Source organism: Dermacentor variabilis, chromosome 7 (genome assembly GCF_050947875.1).
Source record: "Dermacentor variabilis isolate Ectoservices chromosome 7, ASM5094787v1, whole genome shotgun sequence".
NCBI classification, from domain to species: Eukaryota; Metazoa; Arthropoda; class Arachnida; order Ixodida; family Ixodidae; genus Dermacentor; species Dermacentor variabilis.
This window is the reverse complement of record NC_134574.1, coordinates 127,424,380-127,448,700: the sequence shown is the minus strand read 5'-3', so window position 1 is coordinate 127,448,700 and position 24,321 is coordinate 127,424,380. Positions and strand designations below refer to the sequence as shown.

The window sequence follows — 24,321 nt, the reverse complement described above, 5'->3', positions numbered from 1 at the left end:
TTAACTTTTATCCCCAATTCTTCCCAATCCAGGTCTCTGAATACCTCCTGTAAACACGCTGTGAATAGCATTGGGGATATCGTATCTCCCTGCCTGACGCCTTTCTTTATTGGGATTTTGTTGCTTGCTTTATGGAGGACTACGGTGGCTGTGGAGCCGCTATAGATATCTTCCAGTATTTTTACATATGGCTCATCTACACCCTGATTCCGTAATGCCTCCATGACTGCTGAGGTTTCGACTGAATCAAACGCTTTCTCGTAATCAATGAAAGCTATATATAAGGGTTGGTTATATTCTGCACATTTCTCTATCACTTGATTACCATGTCCTTTTTGCATGTCATGTGGTGGACCGTTGGTGCGTGACTTGTTCGTTCTCGTTTGTCGGTGTGTATGCGCCCGCGTTGTTCCATGTGAAGGGTACCCTGTGTTTGGTGTCCAGCCTTTCAGAAAGTCGACAGGTCTTGGGAACAGTGCGTCGACTCGGTGCGAACCTTCAACTGTGCTCTCTCTCTTCACCCAATACTCCCTTTCCCCAGTGCAGGGTAGCAAACCGGGCGTGCGTCTGGTTAACCTCCCTGCCTTTCCTATCTTCCATTTCTCTCTCTTTCTCTCTTTCAGAAATCTCAATCCATGTTTTTTTGTTATATGTTATAATTTGTTATCTTCTGTTATGCCATGGCGTCCCATGTATGGCATATATTGTAAACCACAGTTGCATGAAACCAACGACATATGGTTGGCTGTCATGTAGCGCTCCTTATAGTATACTTTTATATTCCGCCTAATTAGTTAATTATTTAAGATCCATTATGCAAAATGTTTAATATTCACTTTTCACGTTTCGTTGTGGAGGCAATTAAGGAAAGACCGATCCAATTTCTTGTGTCAACGTATATGCAACGCGGTGATTTCTTTCGGCGTTTAAAGTAAGCCCGCGAAATATGAAATAAAACAACGTGTCTATGCTCATGCGGTATCGTATAGCAGTATTCAGAAAAGAGACATTGAGAACCCCGGTTTACAGACTTACCTCTTCGCGCACGCAGATGTCACTGATAAGAGAACGAGGAGGTGAGGCAGACGACAAACACAATAAGGAAAAAGAAATGGCCGACCAAGAACTCGTGTGATGGCTGTTGCGCGCGAGATCGTTCTGGGGTCTCACGACGAGAAAGAAACAGCTGCGCCGTTGAGAACACATGTTTCTAACACGCATTTACCTTCCTCCTCCCCACCCCCCTCATCTTCTCCCCACCTTTGCTGTCTTCTGAAGTGCTTTGCCTGAGAGTCTGAACCGTTCTTTTAGCAGTTGTTTTTATAGTCCTCGTCGGGGCGAGGACAGACGTTCTAGTACCGTACCATGACGAGGCGACCGTGAACGTAAGGAAGCATGCCCGCATGAGCTAAAACCGGCTGTTGTTTCAAGGGAAGTATCTCTATTCGCGACACCCGAAATAGGATGCTTCAAATGCTCTCAACGCGTGGCGTCACCATCACTCGCTGCCTTTACATGGCGTCCCTTTTTTCTGGCTTCCGCTGCGGTGAGCGCGCGCCGAGTAGCAGACGACGGACGAAACGCGTGGTCTGCTTTGAACGAAGCGCGCGCCTGAGCGCATGCGCCTTCGGCCGGATGCAGACGACGCCCCCCTCCGCTGCCTGCGCGCCGCCGCATTAGCAGACGACGCCGCGTTGGCGCCCTTCTTTCGGCGATAGGCGCCTCGGGGCGCTAGCGTCGTTTTGCGAGGGCCAATGTTTTTCGCCCTTTACTATTTTCTCTTCTAGCGAGAAAGGTTGTAGGGTGTAGGAACGAGAGCGGGCGGTGAGCGGCGGCGCGGCGGGGGGGTTTGCATCCCAGCAGGCACCGCTCTCTTGCCCCCGAGCCGCGGCTTGAGCGCTGCGTGAGCGAGCGGCTTTCGAGCGGTGGGCCCCGGCCGCCCGTTTTTTGCGCCGGCGCCAGCGCGTGTGAGTGCGTGTGTTGACCGCCGAGGCGTGCGCTCTTCCTTTTTGCAACTCTCGTGTATCGTCCGCCCTCCGGTGGAAGTTCTCGTCGTCTGCTTTTATGACCGTTTCGTTTGACCTGAGCGACCAGCAGCAAGATCGTGCTAGCTGCATGCCTCCCACCTCAGAAGAAGGACTCGGATAGATGCCTCATCGAGGATTCTCGCTTTCACTTCATTTCCGTTCAACGCCAGCAAGCGTGCTCATTCGTCGATATTCCTAAGCGTGCGCATCGCTTTCAAAGGTATTTTCCATCGTGTTCAGTGCTCCATTCTTCCCAGAAAGCCTCAACACCGTGCCGAGTCGTTTGGAGTGTAAGTCCCCCCCACGTGTGATTCGTCTGCTAGGTGAAGACGAGCAGAAGCGCTGGTGCATCGTCTGCTGGATGCTCCAACGGCCAGGGAACGTTGCAGCGATAAAGTAGGCTCGATTCTATACCCGCAATGAAAGGTGTGTAGTACCTGTTGTGCACATGTGATTCCTCGATGAGCCTCGGGGCGTTTTGCTCTCGCATGTGCGCCCGCGATCTTACAATGTGGCGCTTTGCAGCAAGTGCCTAAAGGACTCGCAGGAAGAGCCCGGGCCACCGCTTCCGTCACACTCCAGTCGGCAGACGAAGATACATACGTCTCGAGACCTGGCCTTCTCCAGACGGCGGTGCATTTTCGTCGTCTGCAAATAACCTCCTGCGCGACGCCGTTAACGGCGCCTGTGCGCCGCCTGCTACTGCTTGCACTGCTTCCACCAACCCGAATTGTGCGACCTAGTGCAGAAGCCTTCGGCATTTGCCCGTTCGCCATAGAAAGGCCTTCAGTTGTTTGTCCTTCAGTGCACATTTTTTTTTCTTAGTTACATTGGCGTGCGTGGCAGCGGTGTGGTCTTCTGGATAAGACAAACCTACCGTCTTCTGCTGACGTTATCGTCAAGAGTGCTCTCAGGTAAGCTCTTGACTACCTTATGTTTATTATTCCGTTTGCTGTTTATAAGCAGAACGTTTTAGCTGCATCACTTTGAGTGAACGAAGGCGTAACGTTTGTGGGAAAAAAAAAGCAAAACGCGATTTCTTCTTTCCCTAGTTTTGAACTGCGCATCTTCGGACTGTCAAGTTCATGCACGCTACTGCAACATATAACATACTCTGCTAAAGTAGCGATGATACTTCTGGATTGTTCATCGTTGCAAGGCTATTTTCGGTCCGTTCTTACGTAACGTCTTATCGTTCCGGTGAAGTAACGCAAGCTGTGGTAGTCAACACGCTAAGAAGACGCGCTGATAAAATTGCGGAAAGCGCTTCACATATAGCCGCCATGCAAAAAAGAAGAAAATAAAAAAAACCGGGGAAATAGAATAAGGAGGCCGACCTACAGAATGCTCGTTTCTGCCTTACAAGCCGCCGTCAACGACCGTGATGCGAAGGTCATTCGCGAGACGGTAAGCCTCGAAGCCCGCACGGAAGCACTTCCTCCGCTCTTATATATGCGGCTTCCTGCACGCAAGCGAAAGCACACGCATAAGAAAGAAAGAAAGAAAGAACTATGGCACTTTAAGCATCTGGCGAGTGGAATCGCCAAATTGCCAGTAATACAGTTGGCTGCATCACGAACACCTTGTGTGGGCCGCTCGCACGCATTTCGAGTATAGTTTGCTTCACCCAGAAGCCGTCTGGAACGTGGACCACAAAAATAACAAGCGAAAAGCTCGCAGGTGCAGATCGCGATCCACAGGAGTTGTTTGGACGAAAAACTGATCGACACATAGGAACCAAGGCAAAGCTAAAGCAGTGCAGTGGAAGTATGTTTTTATTTGCGCGCTTCCGCGTTGTATATAAGCACGGGTGATTTATGATAAGTTTCGCTATGTGTATATTAGGAAGATCGAAGTTCAGAGGGCCAGTTCTTATTTAGAACTTAGGGACGCATAAAGTGTTGTCGAGATAGATACGCTTTAAAAGGCAAGAGTGAAGATAAGGCTACGCTGCTCCTTCAGCATGAGTCAATAAATGGATATATACATATATATATATATATATATATATATATATATATATATATATATATATATATATATGAGCTTTTTTATTAAGGTACATATACTTAGATCTAAAGAAAATCGCTGAATCCAATCTGGTGGCAACAAGCACAATTGTTTGCAGTGGATGGTATGTACGTAAGCGATTCTTTTTGTAGTGTATATATATATATATATATATATATATATATATATATATATATATATATATATATATATATATATATATATACATACATATATATATGTGTGTGTGTGTGTGTGTGTGTGTGTGTGTGTGTGTGTGTGTGTGTGTGTGTGTGTGTGTGTGTGTGTGTGCGCGCGCACGCGCGCGAGCGTGTGCGTTGCATTTACATTGCTTTCTTATTCGGGTACGTATAAGAACTAAAAAAAAAAGAATCGCTTACGTAGATTACATCCACTGCAAACTATTGTGCTTGTTGCCGCCAGATTGAATTCGGTGATGCACGACGTGTGCTTCTCACACCTTTAAATTTAATTTTTGTGCGCTTCGTCATCGCCCACGGGGCTTTTCTTTCCTTTTCTATTTTTCAGCGCTGCAAGGCGTTCATTCGACCACTCCGCAGCACCCTCGCAAATTATGCTTACACTATAAACAATTCGATGTACGGAAATGCGGCTACAATCTTTTAGTTAGCCGTCTCGTGTTGCTTCTATGGCATGTGTAGAATGGTTTTAATTTTATTTTTTCTTACGGGGCGCTTGAGCACTAGAAGATTCAAACACGAATTTAACACTTGTGTTTCGAAATGAAGCAGGTATTTGATGCTATCATTTCATAACTTGATGCGTGCAAATATACGATTATTGACGAATATGCGTGCCTGCTACGCGTCTTAAAAGCTGGGCGTGAAATTGGCAAAAAAAAAAAAAATCCCATTAACGCAGGGTGCGCAACTTCGTATATTTAGTTGGTGTCTGTGGAAGTATGTGTGAGCAGCACACAGTCTGCTGTAGATAAGGTGCGCGGAAATCTAGCTCTTTTTTTCGTGTATCCAACGCCCCGCAATCTTCTGACGTCGACTTACCACCAGCTCGTAAATTACAACGTTCACCGCCTACCGTAAACTGCGGTTACTGTTGTAGTTTACGTGCTATCCAATTAAAAATCGACTTACAGTTAGCAGCAATTTGTGGGTCGAAGAAAATAAATCAGATCATTTTTTTTTTCATTTCTGTTCTTCCTTTCATTCTTTTTCTTCCTATTTTGCAAAGAAAGCAATACTCGACTCGATATGCGAAGCGAATGTCTTTTTCGAATGTTTGCTCATAATTGTATGGGAATTGTTTTACTTTTTGACCGCTTGTTCTTCAGTTCGGGTGCCACTGTCGGGACTAGGCCTTGACACGCCAGATGTGTGGGCATACCACGTGTTTGCGTCATGCATCACGTCACGTGACGTATGCAACCGAAGGCGCGGCGTCGCTCTGATTTGCGTACTACGCGCAGCGATTTCAGGTCACTGAGGAGCCTCTCGGTGTAAAAAAGAAGAGGCAGAACGCCGGGGTGTGTCTTGAAGTAAGCAGCGCTTGCATCATAGCTGGCATTGGACGCGTCTGAGTGAAAAGTGAGGCTCCTATCAATCATTTTTTTTTTCCCTGCATTATACCATGATTGAACACGACGTGCTCTCTTCGCAGGCCTCACTTTTCAATGCGGCTCCGAGACAGTTGCTCCCGTTTTTGATTCAGTCGGCGGCGGTCGCGTTTCGACGGTGGCGAAATGCCGAAAACGCTCGTGCACACTTCGATTTAGGTGCACGGTGAAGAACCCCTGGTGGTGTAACTTAATCCGGTTTGCCCCCCCCCCCGCCCTCCCCCAATTGAGGGGATGGGCAAAGTAATCAGATCGCTGTTTGGGGCACTAGACGCCGCAGGAATTTATTTCGAGCATATCTTACAAAAAAAAAAAAAAAAAAACGCCCGCTGCAATGGTTCATCCGCACTGGGAATTGCCGGTTGAACCAAAAAAGAAGGCCCCGATGTTAACCACTCAAGAGTCTGATTGGCTACCCTGCGCTGACTAAAGGGCAAGGAGAAATTGAAGAAAGGGAGAGAGAGAGAGAGATCCGTCGTGAACACAATACTGGCGCCGTTAAAGGGAACCTACTATTGACAGACCACGCGCGAATTTTTTCGCCCTGCGACAAGTGAATGACCGCCTGGCTTTGGTGACGCTGGCAGCTTCCTATACACATGTGCCGTTAGGGCTGCCAGCTCTCGACAGGGCGAATTAGGGACGGAGGTAAACGAACTTGGCGCCGGCAGTCTGCAGGTGCAACAAAGTTGAAAAAAAAAGAATCATTAGTCCTACGCCATGTCGCGATTTCCATTAGGAATGTGCAGTGCATTTTGGCCTGAATAACAAGGCTACCATTATTGGAAAGAGGTTCGGTGAATGGTTAGGGACCTGTAAGGGAACTCGAACCATCACAAGAAGGAAACCGCCTTTATGTTCATGACAATGCAACAGAACATAAAAAATGCTAGAATTCGCAATTGAGCTGTCAAGAAATAAGAAGGAAGCCTGGTTTGTCGATCGTTATTCAGCAGCAAATAAGGAAAAGTCGAGACCTTTGGCCGTCCGGACTGGGTTAAGTTTGCAAACGGGAAATCTACTCAAACGTCGTGGCTGTCCCGCTAAGTTTGGGACGCTGGCAAGTTGGTGTGCTGTGCGTTATTATTAGGTGTGAACTTGCACATAGAGGGCCAACAAGGGACAGCCACACATTAGTGTTTCCTTTTATAGTGAACCGCAGTGTATATCAATTTCTGCGAAACGTTGTGCGACATAATTTTGCAACGAAGCTGTTAGCCTTCCGCTGGTCGGCATATTTCGTTTCCATCCATGAACACAAATTACCATCATTAGCAAATGGCTCATACCCCCGTAAGCAAGCAAAAATGGAATGGTTCATCGCCCTCGTAATGCGGAGGCTACAAGCACTCAACAAAGTGAAGCGAACAGTCCACACAGGCATTTGAATCACGCATGCAACGTACAGAGCAGCTTACGTTTCAATAAAGAACAAGCTCAAAACAAGCATCAGTCTGTATCAGCAATAGCTCATACTCCTGTAAGCAAGCAAAAGATGTAATGCCTCATCGCCCTCGCACTGGAGAGGCTACAAGCACTCAGCAATGTCAAGCGAACAGTGAATACGTTTATTGAAATCGCCCGTATAACATAGAGTAGCTCAAATTTCAATAAAGAACAAGTTTAAAACAAGCATCCGAACCATCGATAAAGCATTGCATAGTTCCCTCAGCAGTTGTAGGGATGGCTGAGCAACAACTCCGCTGGATATCCCCTTTCGCAAGGCCAAGATGGCGAGTTAGTGTTTTTCTTTCGCTTATTTTTAAGGAATATATTTGAGTTCAACAAATTGTCCTTCGGAAGGCCAATTATGTTCCCTGAAAGTCACTTCATGTCTTCACCTCGTCTGAGTACGTACGTACGTCTGAGTACGTGTGTGTGTGTGTGTGTGTGTGTGTGTGTGTGTGTGTGTGTGTGTGTGTGCGTGTGCGTGTGCGTGTGCGTGTGCGTGAGCGTGAGCGTGAGCGTGTGCGCGAGCGTGTGCGCGTGCGTGTGCGTGTGCGTGTGCGTGTGTTTGTGTGTGTGTTTGTGTGTGTGTGTGTGTGTTCGTTTTGGAGCATATCACGTTTCCATTTCACCCGTCGTGGTTGCTCAGTGGCTATGGTGTTGGGCTGCTGAACACGAGGTCGCGGGATCGAATCCCGGCCACGGCGGCCGCATTTCGATGGGGGCGAAATGCGAAAACACCCGTGTGCTTAGATTTAGGTGCACGTTAAAGAACCCCAGGTGGTCGAAATTTCCGGAGTCCTCCACTACGGCGTGCCTCATAATCAGAAAGTGGTTTTGGCACGTAAAACCCCAAATATTGTTATTATTATTACGTTTACATTTCAAAGGTAATTCATTTTGCAATGCAATTTCATTTCCGGCGACTAAATCTTTCGTAACACTTTAGACTTCGCGCGTTGGGGTGTACTTTTGTAACATTAAGAGCGGAAATAATGAAAGTATGTGAATGAAGAAGGTCCCGTCTTGAAATTGGGCTCAAATGTGTACACGTATGTTTTAAATACCACTAGTTCAGTGGATTTGTTCCAGCCAAAAAATCCCTACCGCGGCAGCCGCATTTAGATGGGGGCGAAATGCAAAAAGGGAAACGCCCGTGTGCTGCGCATTGAGTGCACATTAAAGAGCCCCAGATAGTCGACACTAATCCGCAGTCGCCCGCTATACGACGTGCCTCACAATCAGATCGTGGTTTCGCCACGTAACACCCAATAATTTAATGTTTGTTTCGTTGCAACAGAATCAAAGTTTAGTAAGTATTAACAGGTCGCGTTTCTCTATAAGCTTAGATAGTGTAGCGCAGAAGCTTTGCAAAGTCTCTTTAAAAAAATCGAACACGCATACACAGTACGCGCGCGCTCTCACTGAAATAATTCGTAGCCTGAACGAAATTGAGACGAATGCGTGAACTGCCCATCATTGCCACTGCGACATTTACGAGAGTAATTAGACCAGACTAAACAGGCCTTGGCGCTTGTAGACAGCGTGTTCTACTCATCGTATATCTGACGCGTATGGCGTGTTTGAAACGACTGCAAATGCCGCAAGCATGTCAAAACGCTCTTCTAAGCTTTCCAAGGACGCAGGACGCGATTCCAGGTCAATTTGTCCACTGATGGCACAAGAAGAGAGAGCTAGCGACTGGTTTACTAATCTAGGTGCGAAACCTTGTAATAAGCAAGTCGATACGTGTACAGCGAGAAATAACAGTGTAGCTCGTCCGGAGGCCAGCAAAAAAAAAAAAAGAGAAATAAACTACCTGATGTTACGAGACACCTTGTACATAATCGTGTGAACTAGCTGGGAACACTTCTTTTTTCTCTTGTTTTGACGGCGTATCTATATCACTGACCTTGCATATCATCCGCAATAATGTGTTGTTTCCCGCTGCGTAGAAACTCGTAAAGTAACCGTACTAACATAACCTTACACGTTCTGCCTGTACGGGTGCGCCCGTGATTTGCTCTTGGGATTGAACGTTCTTTCACATCGCGCTGGCTGACGATACAGTCAATCGTTCAATGACTTCTTTTCTGTGTCTTTTTTGCTTCACACACACACACACACGCACACATACACATACACACATACATACATACATACATACATACATACATACATATATATATATATATATATATATATATATATATATATATATATATATATATATATATATATATATATATATATATATATATATCGCTGGGGATTCAGCTGCGATCTTTTAGGGATAGCCACGGCCCATTCAGTGAGCCCGCACATGTCTAGGCTCGCACAATTTATAAGCAGCAGATAGACGACCGCAGCGGGAGAGTAGAGAGAGAGAGAGAAGAAAAAAAGCTGTGTCTGTTTCTAATTTTTCGCATGCCCGAAAGAAGCCGTGATTAAACCCCTTTAAGGTTACACTAAAGAGAAAAATATGCCCAGATGTACTAGTACGTTGACCTTCTACAATACAACAACAACGAAAAAAAAACACATACCGTAGGAGGCGGCTTCCCCTACATAAATTGTTGTACAAACTACGTTGTATATATATTGAGCTTTTATTGACTTCTATACACTTTCTCTTTAGAGAGAATCAAATGTACTATATGATTTTTTGTTAGGGAGTAGTTCTCGCACCAGTGCACAGTGGCGTCGTGAATCTTTTTTTTTTTTTTTGAGGGCGTCTTGTCAGGCCTAGTCAATATTATTTTTCGGTCGAGATGGACTACATTCTGTCATAAAAAGAAAAAAAGTTGTAAATACTGAACTCAGCAAATTCTGATAACTGTAACGGAGCCACAACGGCCGAAACGCGCGAAAATATTTTGAAGTCCGTGCCACCGAATTAACGTGCATACATACCTGCACCGGCGTTCTGGGCTGAGATTTAGGAAAGTATGAAGTTTTTAGATTTCACTTTCTCTTTTACTACGCTATCGCTCACCGCAAACTTATCGAAACTTGTCTCAGAAGACATACTGTATGCTGCACTATATGCTACACATACTATATCACTATAGGCTTGTTTAGCGAGCTTCTATTTAGGGTCCCTATTAGGGTGCGATGACATATGCCCAAACCGTCTACACCACCCAGCAGCAAGCCTCAGTAATAGAGAGTTCATGTGTGGACAGTCTCTCAATTTTAAGTGTATTGCTCTCACTAAAATAAATGGTTAGAAAAACTGCGCGAAAAGTGCATATTCGCTCGGGAAACATTTTCCGTGAAAGCTCTCCGAATGCCAAGCACGTGGCATCTCTTGTGAAGGCGAACGACTTTAGAAGGCGAAATGCTATCCACGAATTCTGTCGCAAAGACAGCTTGCTTAGCGGAATGATTTCGCCACGAGATCGCTATTTCCGTACGTGCCCGCATTGTCTAATCTATCTCGCAAACCTCATTTCTGTCGCACATGAGTGCGAAAGAAATTAGGTTTTACCACAAACTCGGCCTTTGCTGCTTGGACGCAACAATTCTTGCTCGCTTTGTTGCTAAGTGAGTGCGGCGAGGACGGCACAGCATCTTTACTTCCTTTTTCTATTTTCTATTTTTTTTGTTGACTTCCCCATCCGGGCATGTATATATCATGTCCAATTTACAGCGTCGTTGCACTTCGGACTTCTCTGTGGTTTAAGGAACTCGAATGTCGTGTGCGAGGCAGAGTGACAAAAATAGTATCCCGCCTCAGTATGGCGGGATCCCAGTGCGCCGTCGTGGATAGGAACAATGATAGCAATATTCGCACTTATTTGCCTTTTTTGTGCTGTAAAATACGCGATCAGCTTGAAATAATACTTACTGGACTCTACAAGTAGTCTTAAAGATGTAGCTACCAAAGTGTCGCGCAGGTAGGACGCAAGGCTCCGGAAATGCCTTGTTGCTATGATGGAAATGTACCCTGCTAGGTATCCGCATGCGCCAGCTATCCGCGTCACATTGCCTAAAGAATAAGGATCATTCTCACAAAAAAGTTCAGTGCTTGTGTTACGTCTGCAAATCAAGTCACACTTTCATCTTAGATCCCATTTCTTTCAACGCCTCCTGTAATGCCACCACCACAGTGCCACAGATATTTCATTGAATGATAACTCCGAAATATCTGATGTTGAGAAAATGCAGTCCGTAAAAAAGCGGCAGTTACATTTACGCGCGCGCGCGCTCGCGTGTGTGTGTGTGTGTGCGTGTGCGTGTGTGTGTGTGTGTGTGTGAATGAATGAATGAATGAATGAATGAATTGCCTGCCCTTTCTGTCGAGTCCCCAAAGCTGGTCAAGTAAAAGAACGAGCGTAGCAGGTGCTTTGCAAGAGAAGCGACTTAGTTTAGAACTGTCGCATTTTGGTAAATGGACAAAACAACAAAAAAAAACTGTTTTGAGCTGTACTAGTAAATTAAGCTAGTAGAATGAAAAAGAAACTTACCGTTTGAAGAGGCTTTGTAATACAGGGTAGACGCAATAAGAGAGACGGGTGGTGAGTCAACCGTAAAGTTTCCGCACCAGTCACCGCGACGTCCTGAATTTTCGCGGCGCTTATTTGGTCCTGGTTCATTTTTTATCAGTAAAGATGCGCTTCATTGTGTTCCAACACAATGATACAGAAACTGAACTTAGCAAGCTTTAAGAACTTTTACTTCATCTCAACGGCTCAAATACTAGAATATGCTTTGGAATCCCTGGCGTCACAATGACGTAACAGCACTGGAGTTTAGGCGTGGAATTCAAAAACGGGAAGTTCGGACTTCATTTATGCTCGAATAACCGACCTGTTACCGCGAAATAATAATCTATATGCATAAGTTTTAAAGCATTTTGTATCAGTCTAAACTAATTTAAGGTTTCTCTTTAGAGGTCACTTTAAACCGATGCTCATCAACATATATAACAGTTGAAGGCTGAAGCGTTGAGTTTTCGTATCATACGTTCGTCCATGTCGTTCTGCCCTGGCATTGTGCAGAGTTTGAATTAGCCTGCTTCACAATCAGTTCAGAAGGTTGCAGGCAAAGAAGAAAATTCGGTTTTGTTTCAAGCACCGTGAACTTTTAATAATCTTGGACCTACTGCCCTTAAGCTCCTGACAGCACGCAAAGATCAATTCAGTACCGAGAGCTTTGGGGAAAAACAGAAATAAAAGCTAGTAAAACGTATTTCGTTCTCTCACCAGCTGCTTTAGCCTTCCGCGTGCGTTATACAGAAATCCATACAGTCGTCAAGAACTTACGGCACGTGTTCTTGACGGAAAAAAAAAAAAATTGCCCTCACTTTTATAGCGTTGCCAACAAAGAATATACAACCCAACTTTCTTCGCACGTACTGCGTTTTCCGGTCATATGTCTGTACCCATTGTATAATATGCACGGTTGAATTTGAGCTCAAAGTAACACGTTCTTTTTAGATAGCCAGAAGCGCAGAAACGCGGCTGAATTTCTTTTTCTTTATTTTCAGCAATCTGTACGCAGTCGATATAGTTGTCTTTTATCACGGTGAAACGTTCTTTGTACAGTCGGTCTCAGTTTGTTAAATCCGTAAGCATTTCTACGCCTACCCAACCAGGAAACCCGTCCGTCCGTCTGTCCCATGAGACGAATCGCTATAAAGAACTTAACGTATATATAAAAAAGAATAAATTCGAAAGGAAATACATTGGTGATAGTTTCTAACATCCGGCCCCACTTTCACAAGCTTAGTGTGTTATCCACTGGGGTGAAAACCCCAATTTTCAGGGGATGAATATATCTGTACCATATGAATGTGTTGTACCGGCGGGACACAACAAATGTCAAAGAAGAACTGTTTCTATGAAGGATTTATTGAAAGATTTGGTGATGGTGGAATAAAAGCCATCTGTAGGATCACGCGTAGAGCGGACCTGGAGCATTGTAGGCATGAGGAAAATTCCGATTTTACGAAAATTTAATGCCGGATATGCGTCATCCCCGATGATTTCGGTAGTTGGGGGACGCACTTTCCGTTGGGGGGTTCCTCACCAACCGAAATGCCACCGATCTCTGAGGGCTCATGCACTCGCGTCACACAACGCAGATAGATAAGCAGGCAGAGTTAAGGGTGATAAGGAGTGATGAGGGATTATATGGTTCTCATCACGCTTGATAATGGTTCGACTGGGTGGATAAGGTACTAAAGAGTGATAAGTGCTTTTAATGGTCGCTTCAGTTTTGATAAGGTTGATAAAGACCGATAAAGGTTGATAAAGGTTGGATCAAGACCGACAAAGTTGAAAAGAACGATAAGAGTTCGTAAGGGTTGGATCATGCCTGATGAGATTGGTAAATTAGGATAAAGGTTGACAAGGATTGGATAAATTGCGATATGACTGATAACGACCGATACCAGTTGATACCGGTTTATAGTAGTCGGATCAGGTTCGATAAGATCAATAACGACGCCGGGCTGCGTGGAAATAAGCAAGTGGCACAATGCTTACGCATAGACAACTCGAGTGGTCGGGTTTCCGTCGAGATTTTTTTCAGGCATCACAATAATCACAAAAACGTCCACAACCAGCAATGTTTCGACTCTTTTAATAGGTTTACCGCAGATTATAGTGCGAAAAACGCGATGTATACGTTGAAGCCTTTTCTTAAGTACCGATGTCCGTTAACTTTTGACGTCGAGCGTACACAACTTCTCATAAAGTCACGTGGAGCTTTCGGAGGCAAAGCTCCGCCATTTCTGGCTATACACTTTCGATGAGATGCGCGGTGATAGCAGATCGCCCAGCATAGGCTCGCTCGCACGGCAAGCACCAACTCTCACGAGTCTTTGAAGCCTGACATCCACGTATCTTGACGTCACGTAGATCGAATCAGCCCCTCACTCCGGACAATGATTTGTAGAGCACGGTAAAGCACCAATAGCGGATGACTTTGCTATTTAAATGTGAAGATCCCACCGTGTGTCCCAGCTAAGGTTACCCGAACGGCTCAACGAAAAACAAGATTAAAAGAAACTGCAAAATAAAATAAGACCCGCAGTGTTGGGTCGGGAGCGTTTTGACAACCGAACAGCGTTGGTCATAGGTCGCACTTTGCACCGTGTTTCTTTAATATATTTGTTTCGTCGAACAGTTTGGCTAACGTTAGCTGGGACACTCGTTATATGGCGTAAGGTTTCTGTAGACTAAAGATTCATAAAGCACATTGCCGACAGTCCTTTTCACGAATAACTTTGAAGCGATGACGTGAAACATTAATCCCTAATACCAAGGGGCGAAAGTGTATGAAAGTGGCTTTAATTATATTCTCGCCGTCAGCTGGCGTGAAAACTGATGACAAATTGATGTAGACGGTAGCGCCGGCATAGACGATTTACGGACAATTACGACACTTCCTAATACGAACTTTGAGCACAGCTCTACACGTGTTTGCACTTCGCGACGTATTGGCTGGCACGGACAATCGGCCTCGTGCGGTACCCTGCAAACGGAGCGAAGCGTGGGGCGACTGCCTCGCTAACGGGGAGACCGAGAGAGGCAGCACGTGGGTGACGCGTCGGCGCGAAGCACAACAGACGCGGCAGACAGACGTCCGCTCATGCTGCGCTTTGTTGCCATATGCATTATCGGTGTACGCGCTTGTCGCCTGCCATCGGTGAGAAGTCGACGGCGCGCTACTCTCGCGCCATCTCGTGGAAGGTCGTCGCTGCATAGATCGTCTTGCACTGCACACTAGGCTTTTCTTCTCACGCTTTCGCATTGCTCTTCTCCCCCCGCTTACTCACTCTGCGCTCTCTTCGCTACCGCCGTCTTTCATCCCCCACTTCGCTCCGCGTTTGATCTTTCATCCTTCGCTGTGCTCGTACGCTCGGTTATGCCGACGCTCCACGCAGGAACGAGCGACTAAGAGCTGAGCTCAAAAAAAAAATCTCGTCTGCCAGCTTAATTTCACTGACGTTACCTTACTTACCCACCTTGACCTTACTGCTTTTACAGGCAACTACAGCAAGTGACGGGATTACGTAAAATGTATATAGCGGTGCGTTAAAAATAAAAGCACGTGAATAAAGCACTAGAAGCGAAACGTCTTTAAAAGGTCAAATTATAAACACTATTAGTTTTAATGCTACATACATAACAGTATACTAGTAATTTTATACTCATGTATAACAATTCTACAGCAGTACTTAGTACAGTAGATAGCTAGACACCGAAGAGCTGTAGTGATCTTAATACAATGAATAAACTGTGGCAATACATAACAGATATTTCTTGCATTTTATCACTATGACATGCTCAAATTCAGTTAAACAATATATATTTAGTGCCGTAATTCAGCTAAAATGTAGAGGGGTCCTGCGCTCTGAGACAAGACGTCACGTGCGGGATAATGCTGCGTTTGTTGCAGTACAGGACACTAACTTCAGCCTTTTTCTTCTTATTATTATTTCAAATGATTCGCCACGCCTTCGTCTTTAGTCTTTAGCAATGCGGGAAATTCAGTATAGCAGCAGGTCAATCTGCTCCAACGCCATAGGGGTATTCACCTATCGGCTGGACTGTAAGGGGCTTACCTAAACAGCTTTCTATAAAAAATACGGCTCGGGTGTGTGCGAATGTTCGAAATGCTGAATACGAGTATAAATATTATCTCATTATTATTATTATTTATTTATTTCCTGCTTCTTCCTGTTGTTCTTTCTGTTCTTCCCGTTCGCCTTCCTGATCCTCCTGCTTTTCCTGTTCTCCCGCCTCTTCCTCCTCCTCCTTCGCCTACACGTTGCTCGTTCTCTTTTTTTCTCTCCTTTCCCAATCCTCCCGATCTAAGCACGCCATGTTGTAGAGAGGAATGGGGAGAGGGTCACGCGGTTCGCCTTAAGTGCACTCCGCGTCGCGATTTTTTGTCTCCCAGCTTGCGCTCGGCCGCGCCGCATCCTCGACGCCTGCCGGCGCCTATATGGGCGAGAGAGCGCGCTCGGGGGGCACCGTTTTATAAGAGGAGACTCGGAAACGGGAGGGGGGGCGCCCACCACCTTAATTTGTTTTATTTTCGGGTCGCCGGAGGCGTGCCGAGGTCTTTCGCGACGCCACGGGTTATAACGGGAGCCACCCGGCGCGGGGACAATGTGTGGTGGCAGCCGCGCAATGCATGGAGAGAGAGAGAGAGAGAGAGAGGAGAGAGGGAGGGGGCGCGGTGGTGTGTACAGCAGGGCCGGGCGCCTCGCGGCCGTGCTGTTAGTCTTTCAGGTATAACATAGGCGCCGCTGGAGGCGCGTCCTGCAAGCTGGCTTACTTATTCAACGACCGATTCATTTATCCGTTTACTGGGTAACCGAAAGGCGACTCCTAGTGCTCGGAGGCGGCGTTGCAGAGAGGAGGTTCGAAATCGCCGGCCGCTATGCGAGGCGGTTGGACGTCGAAACCGAGCACGACGGCAAAACGTTGCGCGTTCGGTTTAGATTAGAGCTGTTTCAGCGGGACGGCGATATACATGTTCTCGGCGTGCATTAGGGTTGTAATTTCCCTATGGGATTCTGTACGTTTGTTGCACTCGGAATACGTGCGGTTTCCGCATGCCTGCTTGTGGCATTGGATCGAAAGCGCGATTTTTTTTTTTAATGCAACGCAGAGTTGGTACTTTGTTGCTCGTCAGAGAGTTCCAGCGCTACTGTCCGCGGGTGCCCCGCCTCACCTCTTGGAAACCGCGAGGGGACTGTTTTCGACGAGGGAGACGCATTTTCTTTTACGTCATGCGCGGTTTCTCCGCGTGAAATTCAGTATCTTTTTCCTTTCTTTCTTTTACTTTCATTGTACATTGGCCTTTCTCCCTCTGTTTGAAGCCTACGCAATTAAATGCGATTCAGTTGTCTTTGAATTGCCCCGGAAATAACCCGGTTCTATCGGTGTTGCAGGATTCGTGACATAACTGAGTTTCATGTATGAGCGTCAGACACAGTAATGAAGGCGATAGCCGGAAATATAATCATTGATTAATAGAGGTTTACTAATTACCTTTCAACTATAGAAGTCCGGGTGCACGTAGTGATCGCAGAATTTGTCGTCAGTCGGCACTAAAAGCAGCAACCGTTTGGAATGCCCTCTGGATCAACCCGAGAAGCAAGGGCTCAAAATTTGCAGCGAAACGCATTGCTGTTCATACCAGCACGTTTCACAGCGCGTAAAAACGCGGTACGGAAAACGGTTAACTAGGAGCAATGCATTTCGAGGCCCACTGTTAGCGTTCCTCTAAAGGGATTCTATATTGGTACGACTTCTCTCTTGCAAAACGTTGTGCGTTGAGTACTGGCTGACATCAATGAGAACAGGCTCCCGAACGTCATTAGTAAACTGATAATTATCGCAATATTTTGATTATCTGCCGTATTGGTGAAGTTTAGTCGACAAAAAAATATAATTTCGTACCGAATTCCCCTTTCTTGTTGTTTTAGTAAACTCATCACTCGTCGTGGAAAACACGCGGCTTATTTGCTTGCGTTTATTTTCGGTTTCACTTAAACGCACTGCCAGTTTCTTTTTTTACGCTACCCGATTCTCCGTCAATCACCCAGAGTGGTTACAAATACACCAATTCACGCTACACGTAATGCATGTACTACCTAAGCGAGCATGTCCTGAGCTGGGAACCTGGCGTGATAGCGATCGTGTTCCTCGACTATGCCCGCTGCCAGGTGCGTCGATATGCAAATTAGACACACGTACCTCGCCCACATCGCGGGCTCGAAGTCCAGACGGCACGCTTCTGCAGCGCGTTCTTATCGGCCTGCAAACACATATTGTTGAAGCAGGAACAGAAGGTATGGCCAGTGAATGCCGCGCCACCTCGCGGGTGCATCGAAAAACATATTTTATGTGTTGCATTTTCACACCGTTTCTCTGTACCCACTGCATATAGTTAAAGAAGTCAATCGGCAGAATTCGTCTCAGGATGAGTTCCGGCGGTAATGCGTTTAGCATTTAATCAGTGTAGCATGTACAACGTATGTGGGCCACCATCGAAACGAGTTACGTGTGACGCGTGTACTCCAGCGTAACTCAGCTTTGGCGCTTTCCTACAGACAGTGGGCATTCTTTAGAATGGCCGCCATGAAACGCTGCGCGTCGCCTCCGAAATGCGTGGCGCGCCGGTGCGTGCGAACGCTGAGAAACGCGTATGGCCTCCGAGACCACACGTTGGCTTACCGACGCGCGAGCTTCCGCCTGCGCGCTTTGCGTTTGCCGCGCCTCGCGAGGAATGGCAGCTTGCACGTACAAGTGACGCGTGCGAGCGCGCACCCACTTTGCTCGTCAGTCATGGCCGTTTTGGCAAACATCGTTTCGTTTTTCGTTATGGACAACGCTTCAACATGCTGAAACATTGATAAACGACATTGTTATGTTTTTTTATAGCGTCGTTAGATCAGCGCTAAACGTAAAGAAAACGCACATATGACCGATATATCTGCCGCACTGAGCGTTGATTGTACCACGCCGTAGCTGCGCAGCCAGGCGGCGGTGGAAAGGCGAGGCAGGCAAGCACAGATGTCTGCCTGGAACAGGTATCCCTGTTCGCGCCCAACTTGGATACGTACGATCTGTTCCGAACCATCTGCGCATGCGTATAGGCGCACGTGTGGTTGGGCCTTCACGTGGCAACCAGGCTTCCCTCTCGCTCTTCTTTCTGGACACGCCGCGCCATCTAGTGGCGCTGCTGAGAAGCCTGCGCCTGGCCTCCGAGACGAGAAGCATGGTGCGGCAGTGCCTGCGAACGCTGAGAATTGTTCCCTCTCCTGCCGCACACCTAGTGGCACACACTCGGTGACCCAAGTGGCCAAGAGGGTCATTAAAGAGTGGCACGTACCCTATACATTCACGGCGCAGCTCGCTAAACCATTGGGGCGAAAGAAGTTCATTGAAAAGCGGCGCATATACCCAGTGCATTTAGGACGTAGCCTGCCTCGGGTTGCCGACCTTAAAGAACACTTCCGAAGTGGGCTCAATTCCTCCCATCTGCGGAAAAACATTTTAAATGTTCTTTCCCGTCATTCCAGATTGTCACATCCTCAGGGGCACTCACCTATATTTACCCATGTTGGCGTCAAAGAAGTTCATTGATTGGCGGCACAGACCGAGCGGTTCCTACGCAGTGCGTCATGTCGGCGTCAAAGACTATATGCGTGACGTAGTCACGCACCTACAGTGATCCGGCCTGTCGGCGGGAAAGAGGTTAGTTGAAGATCGGCACATATGTACACACTGCCACAGAATCAGTGACTCAAGTTGGTCCGATGGTTGTCTTCGAACCCTATACACAGCAGCCATATGCGCTACTCATTCGACGACCTCGGACCACGGGGACGACCATGCCCTGGAAAGTGCGTGAAATGCCTTAACAATGCTCACACTTAATATTTTGGGTTTATAAATCTGTCTCTCTTTCTCTTGCTTTTCTTCGTACACGCACAACATAGAAAAAACAACTGAGCAGAATGATTTGAAATTTAGCAAGGTCTATAGTCTCGTGACAATCGCAAAAAATACACGTGCAACAGTGTAGGCCTCATTTGCCTCGATTATCTCCGTTCATGCAAATTCTATGTTGCAACGGTCGTTATGAAATGCGCACGCAGGTCACGCTCTACAAGTGCTATGCCATGGACGTAATTCACGAGTATAGTTCGTAAATGGCATTGCGATTGAAGGTCATGACGCTAATGAAGTAGATATGTGAAGCAGTGTTCATCCGGAACGCCCTATACTGCTTTCTGTTGTCACCTCCGCACGGCTGCCGCCGTAAACTGAAATCTCTGGAACAACGAAAATGCAACGTCACGACTTCAGACGTACGCGTACTGTGGTTGACGCAGCTGCTCGCAGTATAAATACGAGCCAGGCTTCTACGTGGGGCCGTAAACGTCACTGCTTTTAAGAATATATATAGTCGTGGCTGCCGTGTCTGTTATCTTCTTCCCAACACGGTCGGCTTACAAGCTGTGGTTATGATTCTCTGAATGCTACAGCACTGTAGCATGCTTACTTTCTTTCTTTCGTTTTTCTTTAATAGTGTCACTACGTGTAACGCCATGCGAACGCACTTCTAATACGAATTCCTTCACAAAGAACGCAGCGTATGGACTCTATTTTAAGCACGGCTTTGTTACGCACATGGTTATCAACGTTTATTTTTTTCCATGAAAATTCAGCCGCCTTGCTTATTTCCGCAGAACCGATTTGCCATTCTCAATGCCCTGCGCTTCGAGTGTTGTAATGATTCGGCCACGTCCTCCTATAGCCTCCTGGTTGAATCAATTATTGCTTTATTCGTCCCACTCACTCGATGGACTCGAGACAAAAAGCTGCAAGGAAGTGGCTTGGGGGCATCTGGGATCCAGAAAATAAATTACAAACCTATATCGCATGGGGGTGGCATAGTGGCACTATTTATGTTCGCACGCAATGGCGATATAAGATTTTCGGCTATAGGTATACGATGTAATATGAAACATTGGGGAGATGAAGCTGCGCAAGAAAATCGCACACAAGGAAGAAGTGTGAGCGAATTGATTACTCGAAAACAGCTGATGCTAACTCCGTTGGTAAGTGGACAATATCTGAGCTAAGTTAGCTCAGATGGTGAAGCGAACAGCCGTTGTGTGGAAAGCCGTTGTTCCCGGATCATCACGCATTTTTGCCTTCAACCGCGCAACTTTGCTTCTGAGAAACTCGTACAGGTTCCCTTTGTAGCCCGACGGATGACAATTATTTTCTTCATATGAAATATCCTTCACCTTCCGGACTTCCGCCGAATTGATTTGCCGAATATTAATGACGCTTAGTAACTTTACACATCGATTGTTATTAGCATCCCGAAGTGGTACACGGGGCTATGATATAGGCCTTAGTGGCTGGGGGGCCGCGCATTAATTTCGATTTCCTGTAGTTCCTCAACGTGATCCCAATGCCTGGCACAAAGGAGGCGGGCTTCTCCCGGGACTTTGCCCAGGACTTCGCCTGAAACTTCGCCTGAAACTTTGTCCGAAACTTTGTCCGAAACTTTGTCCGAAACATTGTCCGAAACATTGTCCGAAACATTGTCCGAAACTTTGTCCGAAACTTTGTCCGAAACATTGTCCGAAACTTTGTCCGAAACTTTGTCCGAAACTTTGTCCGAAACTTTGTCCGAAACTTTGTCCGAAACTTTGTCTGAAACTTTGCCCGGGACTTTGCCCGGGACGCTGCCCGGGACTTTGCCCGGGACTTTGCCCGGGATTTGGCGGGCGCCCTTACATGGCGCAGATGTATTCTTGAGGGTAAGCGCGAGACAGGAGTCCGACTGCAGTACGCGGCTTATACATGAGGCGTTGCTTGCATTCTAATCGCATTAACGCCGACATTCACCGTGAGGTACGTCCTGCAGGAATATTTTTGGCATCCGGTCCCCACTGGTATGTGACCACTACGGCTGGCAATAGAACTTGCAACCTCTCAATGACAGAATTGCCATAGCCACTGGGGCAGCGTAAAAAACTGCAATCCCAAGATGGTGCAGCGTGCGCTTCAGACGTGACTATTAGAAAACGTCACGGCGACGCCGGCGACTGTAACGGCGGAAATGCGTCTGGAGTGTCCATATAATTGATGTCACAATACAGAGTTCACACATTTATGGAAGAGATATGATCGGCAGTGGATGGTCAAGAGAAACCTTAGGATATTTTTTTCGGTGTCTTAAAGGTGTGTTGGGATGTTACGTAGGCAGAAAGACTAGAACATCGTTTTCCCAATTTGTGTCACAACGACCGAATGATTGATCACACGTGGTTACACTCGTTAGTCCTGTGAAGCATTACTACAAGAAATCAAGATGCGTTGCAAACTTCGTCGCAGTTAAGGCAAGATAAGAGAAAGTTAACACAAATCACTACTGAACACTACTACAAACCACTTTAGAAGAAAAATAAATATTACCTATATAAAAGACGCACAACAAAAATTACAGTGTACAAAGCCGCGACAACTTAGCCTTTGTAGAAAGTGGATGAAATAGAAATCTCCTGCACGTATACAAAGGAAGAACATAAATAAAGCAATTAATAAACGCATTTCAGAGCGCACTTCTACAAGTGGGCCTGACGGCTCTTGCCGAAGACAAGTGTCCTCGTCTAAACGTTGTCTTTAGCCTGAGACGTCCCTTTCTCTAAGAAGACAACGAAGCGTTTCGTTATTTCGTAACAGAGTTTTCCTGACAGATTCTTGCAATTGCATTGCCTTTTTTTTCTTCGCTAACATTTTGAGATAGCCTGGTCTTATTTCTATCTAAACCATTTATATTGCGCAGTTAATGAAGGATTATTAATCGATTCTTGTCGAAACGTCGGGCCAAGTCTCGGCCTCAATTTGATAGCCCTGTGCTGATCAATTTGTTGTAACATGCTGTCGTCGACTTGTCACTGTAAATGACGTGTTTTAGATCACAATTGGCATTTAAAGTATAGACGAACAAGCGAGGAGATTGTTACATAACTGAACTATAGCTTCAACTGGTTTCGTAATCTTAGTTTTTTTTTACTTATTCATTTCCTTTCTTTATTTAGAAAATATTTCCTTTGATAAGGGGGCGCAAGGAAGTTTTGCTGTAGCTCGAGGTCTCGCCTGTAGCTGGCGGCCCCGTCGTCGCAAAAAACAAATAAAAAAAAACATAATGCCTCCACTGCTGCTGCTGATTGTCAAAAGCATCTCGCCTTTTTTTTTTGCTAACTTTCTGCCGCTACGAAACTTTCTTCATGACAAAAGCGGTAGCTCAAGATGCCAGGTTGGTTGCTCAGGAAAGTTTTTGCCCAGCTTGACAGGCGCGTTTACGGAGCAACATCTGCGCGCTCTAACCTTTTTCTGCACATTTGTCGTCGAAAAACGGAAAAAGCGAGAAATGTTGATCGTTTCCATGAAATTTAAAAAAATAAGACGATTGGTTCTCACGTACGTCATCTTGAAATCGTTTCCATTTCTTCTTTTTTTTTTTTGAAGGTGAAAGGCGCTTCACAGTTTCAAGACGGAAACGAACGAAATGCTAGAGGCGCGCGGAAGAAAATGAAAAGAAGCTCACAAAGGCCTGCAGTAATGTAGTTGTGAGTCAGTATCCTGACGTATATGCATAGCATTTGCGTGCGACTGGAAACACGCGTGGAAGTTCAGCTGGCTGACGAACGCTGCTTCCGTTGAAAGTCAAGCACAGATAGCGCGGAGCATGCTAACATCCTTGTCTCGTTCTTCTTCCTTTTTTGCCTTCTTTTTTTCGTATGACGCGGCAGTGAAAAATGATGGCCTACTTCGGAGATGGCGTCTGCGTAAGCGTCTAGCAGCCTAACTGAATACAGGAACCCTGGAAAGAGACGCGCAGACAGAATATACGTAGGGAGCTCTAATAGCGCTTAAAACAAGGCGTACAGGCATGCCTGTCAAGACGCCCCAAGACAGTATCGTTGACGGCACCATTTTGTGACGCTGACGTCAACTGAGAGCGCACAAAAAAAGCTGTAGTTACTACGGCCATGTTCTATGTTATCTGCTTGTGCGAATTCGTCTGCAAAAATATATATAATAAAAAAACGGTGTCCTCGTTGACAGATAGCTTTTGCGCGCTAACTAATGTTAGACGGCGATGACAGAAGAGGCAGACACAAGCGCGCTGAAGTCCATCTCTTCTCTTGTCAATTTCCTTAGCTTGTCCGAACAACACTTGTTCAGTGTTTTCTTGAATGTGGTTTAAATGATGGGGTCGGCATCACGAAGAGATGCGACGTAACGCGGACGCAATTATCTCGCATTTACCGCTAAATCTTCGCGGATAACTTTTTTCTTTTTTTTTTCTGTGGACATTTGCTACCTTTCTAGCAGAATGCAGCCTAACAAGAATGGCGTGCAATATTGCGCGCGCAGGTAGTCAAGGAGTCGCGTCGTGCCCTGACACGCACTGCGCCTGCTAATTAGATGCCATATGCAAATAGAAAAGTGATACACGTGCTACGGTCATTAATGGAACGTCATCCGCGCACCTTCAAACCACCACACACGGTCCCTTCAAATTACAGTTCAAATACTCGATACACTGAGTACTGTGTTGGCATCCCTTCAGCAGAGGAATGCTGCACGAGCTACCATCATTTCGTGCGAAGAGAACCCAGAAGCGGCACCACCAATCATCGCCACAGAAGACTGCGAGACTGCCCCT

At 46.2% G+C, this 24,321-nt stretch overlaps 1 protein-coding gene across 4 annotated transcripts in view; it reads left to right on the top strand.

The window, feature by feature from the left end:
• The first annotated feature begins 1,774 nt into the window (after positions 1 to 1,774).
• Calx (sodium/calcium exchanger 3) overlaps positions 1,775 to 24,321 on the top strand; it is a 322,106-nt gene continuing 299,559 nt past the window's right edge. For 2 of the 4 annotated variants that reach the window (XM_075699210.1, XM_075699207.1), the window contains exon 1: positions 1,775 to 2,941. The gene's annotated coding sequence lies outside the window, so the exon portion shown is untranslated. The remainder of the gene's footprint in view (positions 2,942 to 24,321) is intronic. The other 2 variants (XM_075699211.1, XM_075699209.1) reach the window with 1 other exon arrangement.